The 23,269-nt window shown below is 42.4% G+C and overlaps 1 protein-coding gene and 1 non-coding gene across 2 annotated transcripts in view; both read right to left on the reverse strand.

The window, feature by feature from the left end:
* Positions 1-23,269, reverse strand: part of LOC124617385 — a 1,108,641-nt gene that overhangs the window by 77,959 nt on the left and 1,007,413 nt on the right. The gene's annotated exons all lie outside the window — the stretch shown is intronic.
* Positions 16,427-16,498, reverse strand: Trnaq-uug. The gene has a single exon. It is a non-coding gene; the product is annotated as a tRNA-Gln (tRNA).

Consider the following 23,269-nt stretch of genomic DNA (forward strand, 5'->3'; position numbering starts at 1 on the left):
AAGAATTGTGACAGGCGATGAAACATGGCTCCATAATTTTTCACCAGCGACGAAGAGGCAATCAATGGAGTGGCATCATGCAAATTCACCCAAGAAAAAAAAATTCAAAACCACACCTTCTGCTGGAAAAGTTATGGCTACGGTGTTTTTGGATTCCGAAGGACTCTTGCTTGTGGCCATCTTGCCAAGTGGAATCACCATAAATTCTGATGCATATGTGACGACACTGAAGGAACTTCAAGCTCGGCTGAGTCGTGTTCGACCACATCGGCAAAAGCAGGATGTTTTGCTGTTGCACGACAATGCACGACCACATGTCAGTCAAAAAACCATGGAAGTGACCACAAAACTCGGATGGACAACACTGAAACACCCGCCTTTCAGTCCTGACCTGGCTCCATGTGACTATCATCTCTTTGGGAAACTTAAAGACTCTCTTCGTGGAACAAGGTTTGAAGATAATGACTCACTTGTCGACTCTGCCAAACAGTGGCTCCAACAGGTTGGTCCAGAATTTTACCGTGCGGGTGTACAGGGGCTGGTTCCAAGATGGCGTAAGGCACTTGAGAGGGATGGAAATTATGTGGAGGAACGAAAAGGATGTATCTACACACTGTAAAACTTTCAAAGATGTAGAATAAAAGATGGATTTAAAAAAATATTGTGCATTCTTTTGGAGTGACCCTCGTATTTGAATGTAAAACTATTTCAACTCTTCCGATACCTATATGACTTCTCCAGCTACCACATTATGCACTTTATTGCCCATCAAGCAGTGATTCTCTAATGTCATACTTATTCTGTAAACTATTGAATAATGCTTATGTGTACTCATCGTATTGCATTATCTTCTCCCGTTATCAACCTGATCTTATTGTTCGTGTTAGAATTTAGTGCTGAAGAATTGTACAGACGATCAATACCCGTTTCCGAAATAGTACAGCGAAATACACTGCCAAATGCATTTGTGGTAGCCTTCTACATCTGCCTTTTTGTTCTCTGCCGGCCAGTGTGGCCGAGCGTTTCTAGGCGCTTCAGTGTGGAACCGCGCGACCGCTACGGTCGCAGGTTCGAATCCTGCCTCGTACATGGATGTGTGTGATATCCTTAAATTAGTTAGGTTTAAGTAGTTCTAAGTCCTAGGGGACTGATGACCTCAGATGTTAAGTCCCATAGCGCTCAGAGCCATATGAATCATTCCATTCCTCTTTTTTTTTGATACGATGCGGATCACACATCAGATAGATTATCAAACTAAATAAAATCAAATCATACTGTTTGTCGGTGTAGACTGGTTCTTTGCCAATGTGGAATGTTTGCAAGATGCTTGGCTATAAACTGCTGTGAGTCTTATGACGTTAAATCGTATGACAGGATCTATAATTTCAGCATTCATCTTCTATGTATACTCCAGTACTTTCGATATAATGCTAGTGTGCATTTTCATAGGGGTGGGAAACGCCTGAATACATAAAGAGAGATGCATGTCTTCCACACTGGCAGTGCGTTGAACGATAACTTTGTCAGGCGTCTACGTTAGCGTCAGACGCGCATATCGTTTGCATATCTCACCACAAGTGTATGATATGTGACACTTTATGATGACCTACATGGTCCCTGTTGATAGCTGAATGGTACATAGTTTAAAAATAAATACGTATTCTGATAAAGTGATAGTTGCAAACATTGCGAAATTCGCTCATTCGGGTATAACCCTGCCCTGGGGGCTTCATGCGACTTGGCGTTTCATGCCACACACTATTTGATTTCTACGTGGCCGCTTCAGAATGTTTTATGGTGACTTTCACTACGGGTTTGGATAGCTTCTGTCGCCAGTGAACTAATATGTTGTGACTGAACGGAGCTTACTTTTACAACTAAGTGCCGAAAGTCTTACGATGCCTAAAAGATGTCGCGTGTAATTTAGTTCGAGAACAACTTCGTCGTGGAAGATACTCGGCATGGCTCAGCCGAGATCCCCGGAAGATACAAGAGTTGGACAAAGATATGGAGGCAAGAAATGCATGCTTGAACATAAAAAAACAGATGCTAGCCAAGCCTACATGCCGTGATGTTTTATTTGACTACAAACTACATCTGTACAATGTCCGAGTCTTGGTGATAACAGTATTCTGTGTGGTTGTGAATGCCTTATGTCGGACCTAAGAGAAATTATCGGTGCTCTTATGGTGGATGCGTCTGTAAACAAGGAAGCCGAAAAATCTGGTGTTTCAGAAGGCCCATATAGAAGATTTATACTGCATACAGGGAAAGCGGAAAAACATCATCCGCTAAGTCATAATGCAGACGAAAGTGTGTGTTAAGTGACCGTGACAGACGGTTCATTGAAGAGGACTCTGACAAAAAATAAGATGACGACCACTGCAGAAGTTACTGCAGAGCTGAATGTCGCGCTCGTGAACCCTGTCAGCATAAAAAGAACACGAAGGAAGCTCCAGAAGCAGGGAATTGCTTGGCGAGCAGGCATTGCAAAAACACTCATCAGCTATGCTAACGCCTGTAACAGGAAAAACTTACGGGCAATGGAAGGAAGTCGGATGAGTCTTGTTGCGCACTGTTTCCATTTTCTGGCCAAATTCACACTACGTGATCAAAAGTATCCGAACATCCCTATAAACATACGTTTTTCATATTAGGAAGGTTGTGCTGCAAGCTACTGCCAGGTACTTCATATCAGCGAACTGAGTAGTCATTAGACATCGTGAGAGATAGAATAGGGCGCTTCGCGGAGCTAACGGACTTCGAACGTGGTCAGGCGATTGGGTGTCACTTGTGTCATACGTCTGTACGCGAGATTTCCACACTCCCTAAACATCCCTAGGTCGACTGTTTCCGATGTGGTAGTGAAGAGGGAACGTGAAGGGACGCGTACAGCACAAAAGCGTACAGGCCGACCTCGTCTGTTGACTGACAGACCGCCGACAGTTGAAGAGAGTGTGTAATAGGCAGACATCTATCCAGAACATCACACAGGATTTCCAAACTGCATCAGGACGCACTGCAAGTACTGTGACACTTAGGCGGGAGGTGATAAAACTTGGATTTCATGGTCGAGCGGCTGCTCATAAGCCACACATCACGTCGGTAAATGCCAAACGACGCCTCGGCTGTTGTAAGGAGCTTACACATTGGACGATTGAATAGTGGAAAAACGTTGTGTGGAGTGAGGAATCACGGTACACAATGTGGCGATCCGATGGCACGGTGTAGGTATGGCGAATGCCCAGTGAACGTCATCTGCCAGTGTGTGCAGTGCCAACAGTAATATTCGGAGGCAGTGGTGTTTTAGTGTGGTCGTGTTTTTCATGGATAGGCTTGCACCCCTTGTTGTTTGGCGTGGCACTATCACAGCACAGGCCTACACTGAAGTTTGAAGCACCTTCTTGCTTCCAACTGCTCAAGAGCAATTCGGGGATGGCTATTGCATCTTACAGCACGATCGAGCACCTGTTCATAATGCACGGCCTGTGGAGGAGTGGTTACACGAAAATAACATCCCTGTAATGGACTGGCCTGCACATAGTCCTGACCTGAATTCTGTAGAACACCTTTGGGATATTCTGGAACGCCGACTTCGTGCCAGGCCTCGCCGTCTGACGTCGATACCTCTCTTCAGTGCGGCACTCCGTGAAGGATGGACTGCCATTCCCCAAGAAACCTTCCAACACCTGATTGAACGTATGCCTACGAGAGTAGAAGCTGTCATCAAGGCTAAGGGTGAGCCAACACCATATTGAATTGCAGCGTTACCGATGGAGGACGCCATTTTCAGCCAGGTGTCCGGATACTTTTGGTCACATAGTGTACGTCCGAAGAGTGAAAGATGGTGGGGAGTTTGGTACGATTTGTGCAGCCATATTGTGGTATTCCATAGGCCCAATGGCTACTCTGCAAGACCGCATTGCTACCAGGTATCATGTGGCCTTTCTGGCAGAACAGGTCCATCCTATGGGTCAACGTTTGTTCCCCAGGGTTAATGATATGTCTCAAGACGACAGGCTTATGCCCCTCCCGCCGGAGATTCGAGTCCTCCCTCGGGCGTGGGTGTGTGTTTGTCCTTATCGTAAGTTAAAGGAGTGCCACCACAGTTACCAGATCTCAAAATTATTGAGTCTTGTAGGCTACTTAGATCGCTATCCACCCCCATCATCGTTAAGTAAACTTGCCACTGTTTTGCTGGAAGAATGCTATAAGATGCCCTTGAAGACGATACTGGACGTGCATTTATCCATTCCGAGATGACTGGAAGTTGTTTTGAATTCCAACGACTTTCCTACGCCCTATTAGGCATGATAATGTGTTTTTGGCGTTTCCATAATTTTGTACACCCCTTCCAACTGCAGGAATGCCGTCTTGACATTGCGGTTGTTGCTGTAGCTGAATTCTAAGAACTAATAGATTATTCAAGCATGTTACATCGGTGATATATTGGGTTTATATCCAGCATTCTTAGTTAACAAACCATCTTTGCAACTGTGTAGAATGAACTTTAAATGAATTGGAATGATGTTTACACTGATGGCATTGCGCTTTAACAGCCTAGAAAATGTTGACTGGGACCAGACGCACTTTATTTACCGCTATTTTGACGGACATCTTACTTGGATAACATTGGTTGGTTTGAGAATGGGCGTAGCCCGAAACCGGTCACCGAATAAACAAACATCCGTTTTCGGTGCAACTCTAGCTGCCTTTTTTTGCATCACAAAAAAAAAAACGCTTTAAAACATCCAGAATGCACTAGACATTGGAGAAATTCATAATAGACAAGCAGCAGATGCGTACTTGTGCCATGAGGCGAAGCACACTGAACATCACAATTATAGGGATGAAATTTACGAAATTAAACGGAATTGACGTCTGTTTCGACTTCTTTGTTTTGCTTGATAATCTGATATTTCGGCAGCACGGGTGACTGGCACTCTCAAAGAATTACACTCCGTTGCTCGTAGTGGGCTGAAGTTGTGTTGTCCTTGGACTTTCCCGCTGCCATTACCGGTATGCCTTCACACTTGATACCTGTGGCCGTCGTTCTCTCTCAAACAGAAATCCAACACCCATCCTATTTCTGAAATTGTTAACATGCTTGTAAATTTCGATGGCTACATTAACTCATTTCCGCAAACAGATCTTCTTTTTCGACTGATTTTATGCACTGTTCCTCATCACTCAGTGCGTGCTCAGCCGATTTTTCCGCCTGTTGTAGCCTACAGTTTCGTTTACGTTCCCCAATCCCGAGGTTTACGGGCCATCCTGTCATTCCAATCTACACTTTGCCGCAAGTGTTTAGTATTTGGAGGAGGAGGAGATTAGTGTTTAATGTCCCGTCGACAACGAAGTCATTACAGACGGAGCAGGAGCTCGGATTAGGGGAGGTTGGAGAAGGAAAGCGGCCGTGCCCTTTTGAAGGAAAGCTGCCGTGCCCTTTTGAAGGAACTATTCCGTCGTTTGCCTTAAGCGGTTTAGGGAAATCACGGAAAATCTAAGCCAGGATGGCCGGACACAGGATTGAGCCGTCGCCCTCCCGAATACGAGTTCAGTGTGTTAACCACTGCGCTATCCCGCTCAATCTGCGGATGGGTTACGTTTGTCTTTGACCAAACTGACGCACTCGCTGATGTTGTTGGCGTACTTGTCGTTATGCCGTGTTTTCGGAGTACTCGTTGATAAGCAGTTCTGTACATCGCCTTTGGTATGTGTGGCAGAAAGATTGTTACCGAAATATCTTCTTTAAGGTAGCCGTTTCACCGACTAGAAACGTATCAGGTCGGGATAGTCCACTTTATAAAGTGTAACGGTGAAAGGGATCATAAACGAGAATCTTTGCAAGAAAGATGGCGTACAGACGGATATGTGTAATTGCTACTTGTAAGCGAATGGAATAAAAGAGAACTACATGGCAAATATTGGTATGGAAACCCTACGACATACACTGATTCCTCTCTGGATCACGGGGTCCCGTGTTCGATTCCCGGCCGGTTTGGTGATCTTCTCTGCCCGGGAACTGGGTGTTTGGGTCCTCCTTATTTCATCATCATCATCATACGTGACAGTGGCTAGATTGCATTGTGTAAAAACTGGACTATGTCAAAATTGGGATTTTTTATGGGCGCTGATGACCGCGCAGTTGAGCCCCCCACAAACCAAATATCATCATCACACTAATTCCTGCTGACGCTGGTCGTCCTATGAATCATCTCATGTTTTGGATGACACTATCTACACACCACAAGGGTAAAACTGAGTGTTTCTAAAAAAACACCAACAAAATGGCATCTGACACTTTCTTAGGAGGAACATGTAGTATATTTGTGACACCCTCGGCCGTTACATTAGTAAGTATTCCGATAGGTTTGTTCTTCGTTTTTAGTGTATGATTTTGGATGCTGCTGGAAGAAACTAGGAGTGCCAAAACTGAAACATGGGTTGCTCAGGCGCCATCTGGAAAAGGCGCGAAGCAGCGGAAATGGCAAAGCAACAATTTTTCAAGCTTCGCCTTTACCAAGTCCATTCCTGCAGAAACTGAAGAGGAGCCAGACAGCAAAGCGTTTACTCTCGCATGGAAGCTGCATAACAGTTCCTTTGTTCCCGAGACGCCGTAATGTGATTTTGCAGGCCACAAGCATGGATCGTTGGACGTCGTCTGCAGTATTGTCCGGCGTGACGGCTGCCACAACGACCATGCAACAGCATAAATTTTCTCCCGAAACAAGAGTCGCGCGGAGGCTACGCTGCCAGTTGGGTGATTCACGGCGCATGCTCCGCCGTAAACAATACAGCTGCGATTCCTGGGTGACGGTTGGCTAATGCGTCTGGAATTTACGCGCCTTTCCGAATACAGACCCTTTACAAATTTCCTTTCGCAAACTTCTGCCGCCTTCAATGGACGCGGGTTAGAAGAGGCTCTGCATGGGAGTCCATGTCTGAAAATAGATTGTTTCTTCAGTATCTTCATCTATTCATTAAAATGAATACCAACCCAAAGAGAAACAGCAGTCATTGTCCACGAAGCCATAGTTTAGCCCCCCTCCCCTACTTCTTTTACCGTATGCGTATGTTTACTTAACGCTTTGTGGCCTGAATATTTTTAGTTGACATCGAAATGTTCAAATTTTTATATTATAGTCCGTTCGAAATTGCTTTAGAATAAAGAAAAACAAAAAAATATACAGTATACACTGAGGTGATAGAAGTCATTGGACAGCGATATGCTGGTGGTAGTATCGTGTACACAAGGCGCAAAAGTGCAGTGCAGTGCTGTGGCGTAGCTGTCATTGTCACTCTGTTGAAGCACGTGAAAAATCTTCCGGCGTGATTATGGGCGCACGACGGGAATTGATGGTGGTAGTATCGTGTACACAAGGCGCAAAAGTGCAGTGCAGTGCTGTGGCGTAGCTGTCATTGTCACTCAGTTGAAGCACGTGAAAAATCTTCCGGCGTGATTATGGGCGCACGACGGGAATTGACAGACTTCGGACGTAGAATGGTAGTTAGAGTTATGAGACATTCCATTTTGGAAATCTTTAGGGAATTCAATATACCGAGATCCACAATGCTGGGCAAACCAAATTTCAGGCATTACCTCCCAACGGGGTGGCCGACGCCCTACAATTAACGACCGAGAGGCGGCGTTTGCGTAACGTTGTCACTGTTAACAGAAAGTCAACACTGAGCGAAATAACCTCAAAAGTCAATGTGGGACGTTCGACGAACGTATCCGTTAAAACAGTGCGGCGAAATTTGGTGTTAATGGGCTATGGCAGCAGACGACCGACGCGAGTGCCGTTGCTAACAGCACGACGTTGTCTGCAGAGTCTCTCCCGAGCTCGTGTCCTTTTCGTTTGGACCCTAAACGACTGGAAAACCTGTTGAGATGAGTTCTGATTTCAGTTGTTTAGTGCTGACATTAGGGTTCGAGTGTTGCACAGACCCCACGAAGTCATGGACCCAAGTCGTCAACAAGGCACTGTGCAAGCTGGTGGCTTCTCCATAATAAAGTGGGCTGTGTTTACAGGGAATGGACAGGGTCCTCTGGTCGAACTGGTCCAACTGAGCCGATCATTGACTGGAAGTGTTTATGTTCGGCTCCTTGAGGCCCATTTGTAGCTATTCTTGAAATTCGTGTTTCCAAACAGCGATGGAATTTTTATGAATAACAATGTGTCATGTCACTGGGCCGCAATTGTTCGCGATTGGTTTGAAGAACATGTAGACAGTTCTATCGAATGATTTGACAACCCATATCGTCCGAAATGAATGCCACCGAACGTTTATGGGACATAACCGAGAGGTTTTTTCGTGCACAAAGTCCTATACCGGCAACACCTTGAACGTTTATAAGAGGCAGCATGGTTCAAAATTTCAACAGAGGGCTTCCAACAGCTTGTTGAGTAGATGCAACATCGACCAGCTGTACTACGCCGTGCAAAAGGTCAGATTGGGAGATATCCCTTTACTTTTGTCATCCCAGTGTATATTTCTAACTTACTTTTTTTTAAATGTGTATGATATCTTATGAGACTTAACTGCTAAGGTCATCAGTCCCCAAGCTTACACACTACTTAACCTAAATTATCCTAAAGACAAACACACACACACACACACACACACACACACACACACACACACACACACACACACACACACCCATGCCTGAGAGAGGACTCGAACCTCCGCCGGGACCAGCCGCACAGTGCATGACTGCAGCGCCTTAGACCGATCGGCTAATCCCGCGCGGCTCTACCTTAATTTAATTTTTACAAAATGAGACTTGAGGCCCGTCAGGTCACAATGGCACAGTTATCAACAAACATTACTCCATGAGAAATGGAATTGATATAAACGGCTTTTTCTTCCATTACATTATATTGGGAACAGTATGAAAGTATTCTTGATTCTATGTAATACATAGCACAGTTTTTACATCTCCCACGACTAGCAATAAAATCAGGGCACCAAATCAAAGATTTTAGTTTCAAACTTTATCTTAAAGTGAAAATTTCGAGGCTACTTCTTTTTGTTCTAAAAAGAGATTGGAGATATTTTACGGGATTACGGCTATCGTGAAATTTAATTCCTTCAACTTCTGGGGAATAAGTAGAGTGTTCCTACTGATGGCTGCTATATGGCGTTTTGTCATTTTTCGTTGGGCTGGTCTTAATCCTTCAGGAACCTATTCTGTTTCAGGAACACTGCTTTCATCGTTTGGTGTATCATTATCAGCTGGAAAATTCTCCTGGAGCAACCCAATATCTCGTTATCTTTTAACTACCTTCTCACTTACATCTAGCTGATTTAGAGAGAAACATGTAGTAGCGTGATGACTGAGGAAACGGATTATGAAATGGAGTCGACGAGACATGACAAATTCTGGAGTCAAAGTGATCCATCAGTGCTCAGCCGCCGCCGTCCAAATATCACTTATACTGGTTACGGCTTGACTCAAGACAACAATATATCGTTCAGTGACGCCGCAGATGTAGTCAGTTGGATCGAGTTTAAGTGAACTGGAGGGCCACGTCGGCACCCTCATGTCTTTGAAGTGCTCTTCAAACAATTCTGAGAATTCAGGAACGATGGAACGCGGTGCATTGTGATGCTGAAGGTGGAGAGCTTCATTAAACAAACAAACAGATTGATATTATCAGGCAGTACAGACGCGCGTCACGGCCTCCCTTCCATCCCACTAATACATCCCCCACATAAGGGTACCACCCCCACCACTCCCCCCGATTGTCTTTGTCTGAAAGATAAAATGTTGACAAGGGTATTGAATTGTCATGTGGTTTCCAACATGCTCGCACACTGCCACCATTTCACATGCCCTTTTTGCATATTTCGAGGGTCCACTAACGATAATCGCCCACACGTGCTGGTCCCTGTGTGCTGTGCCGTGTGGTGAGAGTAGTGTTGCTGTCAACACTGCTGCAGCCACACGACAGTATCGCGATGTGACCGGCTGCTATTGCCGGCGGACCAGCCTGTTGGAGGTTGCTGCTAAATAGAGTTGCGCTGTGCAAGTACTACGGGTCGGTAGTTTTGGTAAAGTACTTAAATAACGTAGTAAATGGTAGCGTTGGTAGGGGAAGAAATCTAAATGAATGTGTGTGAGAGAAACTGGGAGCCGACGATTTCTCTTTTTTTCTTTTTTGTTTGTTGGTTTGCACATAACTAGAACCGCACATCGTTCAGTGTTAGACCACTGTGTATTTTATATCCTTACAAAACATATAAGTAATATAAATTACTTGAATGCGTAATTTCTGTTCTTATATACAACTAAAGTAATTAATTTTGATATAAGTACAATCTAGATGCACAAACATAAAAATATATATGTAATTACTGTTGTTATTTTGTACTCAACAGACAATGATCAAAAGCAAGAGTTTACTATTATTGTTGATAAGTGCGAAAGTTGTTTATGAAAAACAGAAACGTTTTTTATAAGCTCGCCGAATTAGTGAAGCGATTTGATATATTTTTGTTTTGTGTTATTTTTAATGATACTCTTTTTTTTCTAGCGCTATCCGATGAATCTGTATTGCCTTTTTTTATTTGTATTACAACATCCCTCTGTGTCGTGTTACAAAGCAACAAGTTTTAGAATAAAACCTGAATTAAATATAGCGCACATCTTTCTGAAGGGAATCTATCGAGGGAATGCAGGACATATTATTTGGTCTTAAGTGTACCAAAGTGCAGAGCCACGCATCTTCACATAGCATTCTTGTATCGCAGGTCACCGTGTTTCGCTCTGTGGAATTCAAGTACTTATATTTTGTAATGGATGCCATCAAACCTACATTCAGGACAGTGGAACAGTTTCATTTTTTTTTTTTTTCGACATTGGATTGAACAGCCAACCAACCTGTTGCACATAAACGGTAGGTACATTTACCTAGTTTTTGACTCCTACTAGGGGTGTCTTCATCAGAATAAATGTTGCTAAATCCGATAAAATAATACATAGGAAATGAGGTATGACTAAAAACGCATTAACAAAGATGACAATTTTCATGAGGCACAAAGGTCACTTACGCAAAAGTACATTACTCAAAAGCAATAGCCAGAATTCGGAGCAGTTTTGCTCCTGTCAAAAGTAAAATATAACGCTCTAGCCTTTGCCACGTGTGCACAGCTGGAAATAACATCAGACTGATCGGCCCAGTAGCTTACATTGCTGCCACGAAAAAGAGTTGCGCCGCCTATCAGGCGCGGACAATAACGTGTGCCCATTTGAAACATTGTAACAGAAATATTCTTAAAAAAGACAGTTATTGTAAAAACAAAATATAGAGAGAGCTTAACGTCTTTTTAAAAATACACAATAGTCAAGCATATTAAGTATGATACGGCCAACCTTTAGGCTTTACAGAAATTACTATTTCATATTTTGTCTCATGCTCGGTAGGTAGATGACATTTTGATCATATACAGTGGTTCCCGGGAGGGAATTCAGCATTCGTGAATTGCAGAGTAATCATGTAGATGTAGATTTGTTTGTAATTTTTAATAGTCTTCATGACAAAATTAGCTTTACTTGTGAGTCAGAAAATACCGACCTACAGCTTAATTACTTGGACCTCAGTATTGCTATTGACAACGACAGGCTTTCTTTCAGTATTTTTCGAAAAGCCACTAATACAGATCAAATTGTACCCGCAAGTCCAGTGCATCCTCATTCCCATAAGAAAGCTCCATTCAACCATTCATCGTGCAGGCTCTGTACCTTCGTCACCTGACAAGCTTAATGAAGAAATGATCACAATAAAAACTATTTTCAGTTAATAACGGCTTTGATTCCACCTTAGTTGAGAAGATCTTCAAAGTTAAAACTGACGCTAAAGTGGCCAGTTTTGGCAGCAGTGCTATTCCTGACAGTAACGAGTATAAAAATGTTTTCTCGATACCATTTCCTGGCCCTATTTCGTATAAAATTCGTCGTCTTCTGATTAAAAAATATGAATTCAGAGTTGCCTTTTCCACGAACAATAACTTGCAAAAAAAAAAAAAAAAAAAATCTCATCCACAGTCTCGAATCCACAGTTGCTCCGATACACAATTCAGGAGTGTATAAAATCACTTGCAATACGTATCCCGTGTATAATATAGGACAAACTGGAAGCCCTTCTAGTTTCATGTACAAGGAACATTTGCTGGAAAAAACAGGCACTAATGTACACAATTCCACATTTACTCATCTGCTAACTTCCGGACACAAACCGGATCGCGTTGAAGAAATTTCCATTTTAAATAGACAAAAGGAAGGTCAGAGGCCCAATGTATTGGAAGAGATAGAGGTTTTCAAGCATATTTCTAAGAACGATGGTCTCATCCTCAGTGAACAGTTACAACTATGTAACAAAAATTTTTTCAGTGGTTTCAATTCACTGCTCGTGGAATTTTGATTCCTCTATTTTTAGTAAATTTTCCCTGATTCTGGTTTCGAAACATTATTTTCTGCTAATCTCTTAGATATGTGCTGCAGAAGTTACATTAATGCAAATATATCTAGATTGCACAGCTGTTTGTAAAATTTTTTCTACGTCATTCTGTCTTTTACGTAATAGTAATTTCTGTAAAGCCTACCAGACGACTCTTTTATACAGGGTGATCAAAAAGTCAGTATAAATGTGAAAACTGGATAAATCTCGGAATAATGTAGATAGATAGAGAGGTAAAAATTGACACACATACTTGGAATGACATGGGGTTTTATTAGAACCAAAAAAGTATCCAAGTTCAAAAAATGTCCGACAGATAGCGCTTCATCTGATCAGAATAGCAATAATTAGCATAACAAAGTAAGACAAAGCAAAGATGATGTTCTTTACAGGAAATGCTCAATATGTCCACCATCATTCCTCAACAATAGCTGTAGTCGAGGAATAATGTTGTGAACAGCACTGTAAAGCATGTCCGGAGTTATGGTGACGCATTGGCGTCGGATGTTGTCTTTCTACATCCCTAGAGATGTCGGTCGATCACGATACACTTGCGACTTCAGGTAACCCCAAAGCCAATAATCGCACGGACTGAGGTCTGGGGACCTGGGAGGCCAAGCATGACGAAAGTGGCGGCTGAGCACACGATCATCACCAAACGACGCGCGCAAGAGATCTTTCACGCCCCATCTGTCGGACATTTTGTGAACTTTTTTTTTTTTTTGTTCTAATAAAACCACATGTCATTCCAAACCTGGGTGTCAATTTTTACCTCTCTATCTACATTATTTCGTGGTTTGTTAAGTTTTCAAATTTATACTGACTTTTTGATCACCCTGTACTTAATCTGTTTGACTACTGTGTATTTTCAAAAAGATATTTTATATTTTGTTTTTAAAATTAACTGTCGTTTTTTCAAGTATTTCTGTTACAGTGTTTCAAATGGGCACATGTTATTGTCCGCGCCTGATTGGCGACGCAACTCGTATTGTTTTCGTGGCAGCAATGTAAGCTACTGGGCCGATCAGTCTGATGTTACTCCCAGCTGGGCACACGTGGCAAAGGCTAGAACGTTATGTTTTGCTTTTGACAGTGTAATGCAATTTTACGTAAGTAAGTTTTGTGCGTCATGAAAATTGTCATCTTTGTTAATGTGTTTTGGGTCATACCTCATTTTCTATGTATTATTTTATAGAATTTAGCAACATTTATTCTGATCAAAACACCCCTAGTAGGTACTGAAACCTAGGTCAATATACCTACCGTTTACGCGCAACCGGTTGGTTGTTTAATCCTTTGTCGAAATTAGTATATGGTTGCTGAATAACAGTCGTGTTCAAAACTGTAAAGTTTCAATTTTGCTATAAATATTGTTTGTTTGTAACAGGCTGAAGGATAACTAGGTGGAACAGGTTACGTGACCCTTTGTATAGCCTCACTTAGTTACTGGAAAGGGAGTCAGTAACGGTATGGTGGATGGACTGGAAGGAAGCACTGCAGTCACAATTTCCAGAATTAGCCAAGTCACGTAATATGAGCAGTGAAACAGTTTTATTTCTCTTCATTTCGAAAACAGGCGTGTATACGTTGAGGCATTCGATTTTGTTGTTGTTAACAGGAATGAGAAAGTGGGAGAGCAAGACAACCATAAATTTTAAATGTGGTGCGTATATCTATGACCTCAGCTACGGCATACGGGAAAGCTGATTATCGCTGCTACAGCCGTAGTAGATCTGCAGTCGTGAGTCATAGTTTTGTTCTACATAGATTCTTAAGACTTCTTAACGATTTTGAATCTTAGTCATGTGTGTTTCCGCGTTCATGATCAGCATTTGGATTATGAACAACAGCTGCCAGAACGTCCATTTCGTTCGCTCTGCTCGTTTCAGGTTTACCGTATGCGTAATATTTCAATGCCCTTCCAGTATTTTTTTTTCTACACGTGTGAACGACACAGGCAGAATGAAAGCTGTATTTCTTATGTTACTGTTTTATGCTGGTATCACGTCAGAGCAACTATCTTCTTTCCTCCTTATCCGACGATGTGTTGCTGATTGGATATGAAATCACGAGCTTCCGCGTAACACAGCAATCGGTTTCATGTTCCAAGCAATAACTCTTAAGCTCTAAGTATTGTAATTTCTCCAGTACTGCTAATCGCATTTTGAAAAGTGAAACTTTGAATTCGTATTTCTTAGTTTAGAACAAAAATTACTATATTTCTATTTGTAAAAGTGAAGTTGATATCGATATACATGTAATTAACACAGCAGTATTTCGTGTGAAGCTTTTCACAACCTCATCTGAACGAAAACAGAAATACTATATCTTAAACTATGTAGGAAATTTGAGATGAACAGCTTGTCTCACACACCCTGTACATCAGTTTCCAAACTTCACAGCTGAATTTTAGTGAATAAAATAGCATGAAAACGAATGTTTCGAAAATGACAAGAACGTTTAGGAATTATAAGGTACTTTTACGACAGATTGCTTTTCAGTTGCTTGAATGAGTGCATGTCCACGTAGATTGGCTTACAACCTGCCCGGTAAAATTCTACACAGGTAAAGGCGCACATCATCCTGTCAACAAAAAATCCGACACACTTTGTAAGTAGAACCGAACCCGCCCGGTTAGCCGTGCGGTCTACCGCACTGCTCTCCGGCACGAATCCGCCGTCCGGTGTGCCAGCTAGTCTATGGATAAAAGCGGTTTTCCATTTGCCTCGGCGAATGCGGGCTGGTTTCCCTTATTCCGCCTCAGTTACACTATGTCGGCGATTACTGCGCAAACACTGTCTCCGCGTACGCGTACACCATAATTAGTCTACCACGCAAACATTTGGGGTTACTCGTCTGGTCTGACGTTCCCGCGGAGAGGGGGGGGGGGGGGGTGAGGCCTCCACTGGGGGCCGAACAGCACAATAACCCTGGGTTCGGTGTGGGGCGGCGGTGGGGTGAGTGGACTGCTGTAGCCTGTTGTGGGCTTGTGAACCACTGAGGGCTACGGCGGGGACGAAGTCTCTTCGTCGTTTCTAGGTCCCAGTTCAATACAAGTACAACCGACAAACCACACGAAGCTAAGCAACGGAAAGCAGAAAGGGAAAGAAAATTAAAAAAAGACTTACTTTCTGAACATAGATGGAAACAACTGAAAGAAACAGTATTCACGATTTTTGCCGGCTCACGTAGCGCCAGTTTCAGGCTTGTGACCATACTCGAAGTGAAATAGCTAAATGAAATACTGAGAAAGGTGAGTTCACAATTCGATTTTATATTGTGTCAGTTACGACATTGTTAAAGTTATGAGAGTTTATTACTACCATAGCTCTTAAATTAAGTGCATAATACAAGTTCTCAAGTTTTCCGACATTTGCGATTTCTTAGAAGTTACACTAAAACAGTATACTAAGTACTGATGTAAACATATTACTATTATTGCAATATTTCACATTTTACTTTATTATCAAATGCATCTGTGTCAGGTAAAACTATCGATGATCCTAAGTAGTAGTCACATGGGGAAAACTACCAAACTGTCTCCATCATCCCCCTTAAAAACACAACACGCTGTAACTCCCCTGTCCATTTAAGAATTAGCCATTTAATTGCTCTATCCCTGTACAGATTATAGTAAGAGTCAAAAGTCAGTCAAGAACAGTTGTAATAATTGTTAAGTCAGATGCATAGCCGCTGTCAGTTTGCAGAATGCCCGTATAAATCTTGAAACGGAGAAAATCGTCGTTACTTCCTACATTGGAAAATGTTCGTCTCTCTTTACAAGAGCAATACAGCTCAGCAACATGCATGCTGATAAAGTTGCCAATCCAGTGCTGCGGCAATACGAGCAATAGTCGAATAATATAATATGTCTCATGTAACTGCTGACATAATCCAGAAATCGTCATCCACGTCACATACAGAGCCGAGTACGATAATTAACACAACTTAAAAATATTAGGTCCCACCGAGATTTGAACTCGGATCGCTGGATTCAAAGTCCAGAGTGCTAACCATTACACCATGGGACCGCGAGAGCTAGCCGGTTCATAGTGGTGTACTTCACGGAAACACACAGCAGTTCGGCATCTCACAGATTGGCAGTAAATTATTAGAGTCAGAAAACATAAACCACACAGCTACATTCTGCTGTATTAGCTTCAGTGTTTTCAAATATTCAGTGCTACGTGTCTTCGCTGTTTATGAAAGAGCCAAAAAAAAAGTCTAAGGACAACTGCAACAATTTCCGATTATTTTTTCCTTTCGTTTCTGTTTACGATGTTTCACGATCGTTCTGACTCACTGTCAGTTGCTTTGATACGAAGTAAAATGTAAATGAGCTGCTGATAATCAATAAAGTATTAAATTTGTTATTCATTCTGAATGTTCAATTGTTTGTGGAGGCTTTCTGAAAGATAGCTACATTATTTGGTTTGTACACTGCTTACAATTTAGCACTTCACTCCTCGATATAGTTCTATTGTATTTTTGCTGCACGTTACCGTACACTACGGTAATTTTCTCACCAAACCGCTCTTGCTTTCTACGGATGCGTAATAACATTATTTTCAAATTCTAATGCAACTTCCCTAGTTATTTGGCTTTCATTCACGAACATAATATCTGTTTTCGTGCTTTGGCCTAATTACCGTAAGAGCTTCACTGAACCTTCATAAAGTTCACTGTTATGGCTTCTTAACGTTAATCTTGCTAATCTGTGACTATCAAAAAATTCATTGTAATAACAAATTATCTGTTATTGCCGCCAGCTACTTGATGATAATTAGTTTATTATTGTACTACATGTTTCGTGCTTTTTCCGATCTTTAGGAGCAGTTGATGTAGGAAATTGAAACTTAAAGGTAAAACAAACAACACTGTCAAGAAACAAAGAATATTATGTAGAACACAGTTTTTGCAAATGTGCATGCAATCTCTACAGATGCTGAATTTTCATGCTGTTACGTATTATGGAAGACTTTTTTATACTTTCTATTTACTACCTGAAGGTGGAGAGGGGGCCAAATACCAGGCAATCTGATACAGGGAAGGGGAATCCCAACGGCGAATATTCAGGAAGGGTTTACCAATTCCTACATTTGCCTTACAACCAAGGAAAACCTCCGGGAAGTCTCGGTTATGATTCTTCTACAGCTACGTGACTACTCTGTGCAGTTCAAACTTGAATGCGTGGAAGACGGTTCATCGAACCACTTTCACACTATTTCTCCACCTTTCTCCGCCTAACAGCGCGCAGGTAAAATAAACACTTAAATCTTTCCGTGCGAACTCTCATTTCTGTTATTTTATTACGGTGATCAAATCTCCCTATGTAGGTGGACGCTGACAAAATATTTTCGCATTCGGAGGAGAAAGTTGGGGATTGAAATTACGCAAAAAGATCTCACCGCAACGAAAAAGTCTTTGTTTTAATGGTTGCCAACCAACTCGCGTACCAAATTCACGAGACTCACCCCTATTTCGCGCTTATAAGAAACGAGCTGCTCGTATTTGAACTTTTTAGATGCCCTCATTCAATCCTGTGTAGTAAGAATCCCATACTACACATTACTATTCTAGCAGAGAACGGACTAGCGTAGTTTAGGCAGTCTCTTTAGTGGATTTGTTGCATCTTCTAAGTGTTGCCGGCCGAGGTGGCCGAGCGGTTCTAGGCGCTACAGACTGGAACCGCGCGACAGCTACGGTCGCAGGTTCGAATCCTGCCTCGGGCATGGGTGTGTGTGATGTCCTTAGGTTAGTTAGGCTTAAGTACAGGGTTATTACAAATGATTGAAGCGATTTCACGTCTCTACAATAACTTTATTATTTGAGATATTTTCACAATGCTTTGCACACACATACAAAAACTCAAAAAGTTTTTTAGGCATTCACAAATGTTCGATATGTGCCCCTTTAGTGATTCGGCAGACATCAAGCCGATAATCAAGTTCCTCCCACACTTGGCGCAGCATGTCCCCATCAATGAGTTCGAAAGCATCGTTGATGCGAGCTCGCAGCTCTGGCACGTTTCTTGGTAGAGGGGGTTTAAACACTGAATCTTTCACATAACCCCACAGAAAGAAATCGCATGGGGTTAAGTCGGGAGAGTGTGGAGCCCATGGCATGAATTGCTGATCATGATCTCCACCATGACCGATCCATCGGTTTTCGAATCTCCTGTTTAAGAAATGCCGAACATCATGATGGAAGTGCGGTGGAGCACCATCCTGTTGAAAGACGAAGTCGGCGCTGTCGGTCTCCAGTTGTGGCATGAGCCAATTTCCCAGTATGTCCAGATACACGTGTCCTGTAACGTTTTTTTCGCAGAAGAAAAAGGGGCCGTAAACTTTATGCCGTGAGATTGCACAAAACGCGTTAACTTTGGGTGAATTGCGAATTTGCTGCACGAATGCGTGAGGATTCTCTACCGCCCAGATTCGCACATTGTGTCTGTTCACTTCACCATTAAGAAAAAATGTTGCATCATCACTGAAAACAAGTTTCGCACTGAACGCATCCTCTTCCATGAGCTGTTGCAACCGCCCCGAAAATTCAAAGCGTTTGACTTTGTCATCGGGTGTCAGGGCTTGTAGCAATTGTAAACGGTAAGGCTTCTGCTTTAGCCTTTTCCGTAAGATTTTCCAAACCGTCGGCTGTGGTACGTTTAGCTGCCTGCTTGCTTTATCCGTCGACTTCCGCGGGCTACGCGTGAAACTTGCCCGCACGCGTTCAACCATTTCTTCGCTCACTGCAGGCCGACCCGTTGATTTCCCCTTACAGAGGCATCCAGAAGCTTTAAACTGCGCATACCATCACCGAATGGAGTTAGCAGTTGGTGGATCTTTGTTGAAGTTCGTCCTGAAGTGTCGTTGCACTGTTATGACTGACTGATGTGAGTGCATTTCAAGCACGACATACGCTTTCTCGGCTCCTGTCGCCATTTTGTCTCACTGCGCTCTCGAACGCTCTGGTGGCAGAAACCTGAAGTGCGGCTTCAGCCGAACAAAATTTTATGAGTTTTTCTACGTATCTGTAGTGTGTCGTGACCATATGTCAGTGAATGGAGCTACAGTGAATTTATGAAATCGCTTCAATCATTTGTAATAGCCCTGTATTTCTAAGTTCTAGGGGGCTGATGACCTGAGAAGCTAAGTCCCAAAGTGCTCAGAGCCATTTTTTCTAAGTGTTCCGCCAATAAAACGCAGTCTTTGGTTCGCCTTGCTCACAACATTACAGTATCTGTTTGATCCTTCCAATTTAAAATGTTTGTAATTGTTGTTGCTACGTGTTTAGTTGAATTGACAGCGTTTAGATTTGCATGGCTTTGAGCCAGATGCAGTCGCTTGCCCAGTTTCACAGAAAGCCTCTCTGCCAGCAAGATCCGCGAATTCGCAGACGATGGGATTAATGGTAGCTGGGAGCTCCAATGCTTAGCACGTGATGGAGCCCCTTAGGGATATGGCTGCCAATGCACTTACTGAGAGGTATCATTCCAAATGATGAGTGGGTCTTTCTTGATGTCTGGAAGATTACAGGATGGAACCAACTGGAGGTGGTGGCTGATGACGGTACTGATGGTTTTGGATCGAAAGAGATTCTTGAGCTGTGGGGGCGTAATGTCATCTTTACTTCTCCCTTCATTTGCTGGCGCCCCGCTAAATGGAATGAATTACGCTTGGTATAATTAGATTAAAGTTCAGTCTTGATCACGTTATGTCTGTTTTAATGAGTAACCGGTTTCGGTTTTTTCTATAAAACCATCATCAGACCCATTGGTCCCTTGGGTTGGTAGGTGGAGCTCTCCTTGCTGCTGTGCAGTCAACTGATCAGTTGACTGCACAGCAGCAAGGAGAGCTCCACCTACCAACCCAAGGGACCAATGGGTCTGATGATGGTTTTATAGAAAAAACCGAAACCGGTTACTCATTAAAACAGACATAACGTGATCAAGACTGAACTTTAATCTAATTATAACAATTTATTGATCACTGCATTCCAAAAATGTTTACCAAAATTACGCTTGGGTTCTCGTGTGTTATCGCTGGTGAAGAGTCTTAAAAACACGCCGGAGCGTGTGAAGTTGGGAAGTGTCTGGGTACGTGGCGAGAGAGCAACACAGACAGTGATCGACCGTCAGCTGTGTGGGCCGTTGACCTGTTTGTGCAGAGACTGATAAGTTACGAGTGTACCGTTAGTGGCTGCATCGAAGTTTTCACCACGTGTGCTTCAGCTAAATTGTCTTCTCTTATGTCAATGCTGGCATTTTGCGTTGAGCTGAAATTATTGAATAACGACGTCTTGATGTAGCAGCGGTTGCTATCGCTCGCGCTGTAATATGCCCGCCTCTGTGACTCTCGCTTTATGGATCTCAAAGTTTTCCCCCGTTGCAATTATTGTTAACCGCAACTGGTCTGTTGTAAGTTTGACCCATTTTATGGTTAGTGCTTTTTCCTCACGTGTAACGGTCGTGGCTTGTCATTACAGGTGCGGCTTGTCATTACAGGTGCTAGTCGAAGTTTTGCCTTATTGTTACTTGTTTAGGCCACAAGCTGTTTGGTACTTTAAATCTGATGGCTTTCAAATGCTGTAATATGCATTTCCTGAGAGCCGTAAGGCCGATTGTTGTTACCCTAGTGTTTAATGAAATTGGGTATTTGGTGTTGTTAAATTGCTCATACGCTCTATGGTAAATCTGGTTTATTAAGTGGTTGTTTTGAACGCCTTGGGATATTTTCTTGGGTTTATTATTTAATCTTTTAATTATTTCAAGGAAATTTGTCGAACTAATGTACGCGGTTCAAATTGTGTTTTAGATTGTTCTGAAATCTAAGTGTCATGGAAGAGAGCCTTACATGAAAAAGTTAGGAGTTAAGTATCACCTCCTAGAAGTAAGCTTCTGTTTCTCGTAGAAATTTCACTTTGGCGCAAACAAGTTCAAAAATGGTTCAAATGGGTCTGAGCACCATGGGACTTAACGTCTGAGGTCATCAGTCCCCTAGAACTACTTAAACCTAACTAATCTAAGGACATGACTCAAATCCATGCCCGAGGCAGGATTCGAACCTGCGACCGTAGCGGTCGCGCAGTTCCAGACTGAAGCGCCTAGAACCGCCCGGCCACTCCGGCCGGCTAGGCGCTTCAGTCTAGAACTGCGCGACCGCTACGGTCGCAGGTTCGAATCCTGCCTTGGGCATGGATGTGAGTTATGTCCTTAGATTAGTTAGGTTTAAGTAGAGATAAATGTCTAAATGTACTTTTATTCATAAGGTTTCTTTTATTAAATTTTTTAATACATCTTACCTCGTGAGCGACCCCTATATTTATTGAGCAACAGATCATACGTTCATCATTTTTAACACATCTCTTTTTTCACTCATTTAACGTAACATCCCACAATTCCGGCACTGATTTATGCATCGCTTTCGTCTTGACTTGAACTCATTTTACACACAACAACAAACCTAACCTAATCTGACCTCCTTGGCCTATGTAGCACGCGAGAGACTGTCGAGGGCATTTTCAATACCGCCCACAGACTCCACAGTATTTCCGGGCAACAAATATATTTCAGAAGTTTTTGATGTCCTCAATATTATTGGATAACCTCCGAATCTCACCCCTACACGTTCAATATTATTGCACATCAAAAAATATTGCACAGTAGTATTGACGTTTATGGGGCGCTCTACACGCCTCCTTCAGTCGCCCGTGATGTTACTTTCTTTTCTGTTGAACGTTCACCCTCCAGTGTGACATTCTGTGTTCTGTTAGTCAAATTCAAACTAAGTCAGTACATATGTGTGAAGACATGTTCGTTAGTAGTCGTCAGTGCAGTAAAATGTGGAACGTGTTTAGGAAATCTTGGAGACCACATTCGGGCCTTCTGTTGTATTAGGAAACAAAGAATCCACAACTGTCAAAAATATTAATTGGTATTTCAAAGTGCGTACGGAGCGCGGGGGGATAAAATAACAGTAAAGAAGAAAACAAAAATTTCAAAGTGCACCAGGAGGTATAAATGAAATGCATTCAGATCGTGCAGTATACAGGGTGAGTCACCGAACATTCCCACTGGAAGCACCACCCAAACCACAACAAACACTGAATAACCAATTACGCAGACCGGAAGTGAGGAGAGGGGCTGGTGGAATTGGTTAATACAAACCATTGAGAAGTATTATTTTCAACACATACTTAAGTTTTTTTTAAATGGCAACCTGTTATTATTTTTAGCACAACTGAAAATAGAAACAAATACTTAATCAATGCTGTTTCTTAGATTGTAAAATATTAATCACATCCACAGTAATTTGTAACATAAAGTTGACGCTTGAGTAAATGGTCAGCAGTTCAGTCGTGTGTATCGGAGAGAAACGAATTAATTTGGGATACAAAAAGAACAGTGATGTAACGTAGGTACAGAAGAGATATGAACAGCACTTTACATCCACATGCTAACATTTTTATTAGTCTTTTTCTCTGGAGAATACTGTACGGCACTGATCTGTTAGGAGAAAATGTATTGACATGAGAATATAGTTAAACTTACAAATTTGTATTTTGTTTTCTATTACAGAATGTAAAAGTGTGTGTCCTGACATTTCAGGACAATACATGTTCAAAGTGGTGTCCATCATTTGCTTCAAACATTTGCAATGTACCGCGTAGTGAATGTCTTACACGACGCAGTACATCTGGTGTAATGTTGCCATAAGCTGCCTCAATACGGTGTTTTATGTTCTCTGGGGTTGTAGGCACATCGCAGTACACGTTTTCCTTTAACGTACCCCACAAAAAGAAGT

The sequence above is a fragment of the Schistocerca americana genome, chromosome 1 (genome assembly GCF_021461395.2).
Source record: "Schistocerca americana isolate TAMUIC-IGC-003095 chromosome 1, iqSchAmer2.1, whole genome shotgun sequence".
NCBI lineage: Eukaryota > Metazoa > Arthropoda > Insecta > Orthoptera > Acrididae > Schistocerca > Schistocerca americana.